Here is a 1,320-nt window from a genome sequence, read left to right on the forward strand (position 1 = left end):
AAAAAAGGTACTGAAACCTATTTGAAAATGATACCTGGCTTACCATCCCTACAGGAAGTGCAAAAAATCGTGTTAACTGGAACGACTCATGTACTGAGAAGAGCATTATCGCTGTGAAAACAACATCCATTCAGGAATTTATTTATTTATTAATTTTTTTTTAATACATATTTTACCTGTGAATTTGCGTGTGTGAACTGGGAATGCATACAACGAGTTTCTCTGCCCTAGGTGTACGGAAAATACTCGGCGAGAAATGGAAGAAAATTTGAAGAAAGAAGAAAAAAAACAACATAATAATAAAGTAAGATTTTGTGGGATATTCCTATTCAAATGGACAAGAAGTTTGAAAATAAAAGACTGGACATAACAATTCTAGATAAGGAAAAGCGAAGTTGATGACTGATTGACCCATCATGTCTGTTTGATTTCAGGATTGTCAAGAAAGAGGACCAAAAACAAAAAACAATTTGAAATAGGAAAAATTTGGAGAATGAGAACAGTAAAGGTTGTGCCTGTAATGATTGGTGTGTTGGGAACGGTAAGCCAAGATATAAACAAATGACTGAAGGAGATTGGAATAGAATACCTGGTAGAGCTCCTACAGAAAGCAAGGATTACCAGGAGGGTTCTAAGCACTTGAAAGACTGCTGAAAACTTGTGGATCCCTAAGGTTACAGGTAGTAACCTGCTACCCGCATAATTCCTACCAAGAATAAGACTGAACTTGAGCCAAAGCAAAATAATCATAATATCAAGAAGGTTACTGACCAATTCTTTTTGACCAGACACTTAGGAAACCAATAATCCATGAGATCCAAAGAATTGCGTTGACATCAGCTGCCCATATTCTCAGGAAATTTCTCTCCATCCAATATATACATGCCTTAGGTCTCTGATTCAGACCTGATCAGAAGATGAAATAAAACACATATGGACGCACATACTTACATATAAGTACGAACACATAAGTGCGTGCACACATATGAGCGTGCACACATACGAGCTTGCACACACTCACATGCTCATACCAAACAGTTTCGAAACAACGCCAAAAAACGCCAGATCATATATTCAAAATAAATGGCAGTGGAGAGACAAGTTACTGAAGAGATTGCAAGAGTGCAATGAAATAATTTAACAAAAAACTATATAAATTAATAAAGGACTGAACCAGTGCGTGTGTTTATTACCGGCATAATGCCTCTCCCAAGGTTTAATTGTAATAATAATAATAATAATAATAATAATAATAATAATCCTTTCTACTAAAGGCACAAGCCCTGAAATTTTGGAACAAAGGGACTAGTTGATTACATC

The 1,320-nt window shown here is 35.8% G+C and overlaps 1 protein-coding gene across 1 annotated transcript in view; it reads right to left on the bottom strand.

Moving 5' to 3' along the window:
- The window catches only part of LOC106872992 (E3 ubiquitin-protein ligase MIB2), a 225,841-nt gene that overhangs the window by 43,517 nt on the left and 181,004 nt on the right, over positions 1-1,320 (bottom strand). The window lies entirely within an intron of this gene.

Source organism: Octopus bimaculoides, chromosome 26 (assembly GCF_001194135.2).
Source record: "Octopus bimaculoides isolate UCB-OBI-ISO-001 chromosome 26, ASM119413v2, whole genome shotgun sequence".
In the NCBI taxonomy this organism is placed as follows: Eukaryota; Metazoa; Mollusca; class Cephalopoda; order Octopoda; family Octopodidae; genus Octopus; species Octopus bimaculoides.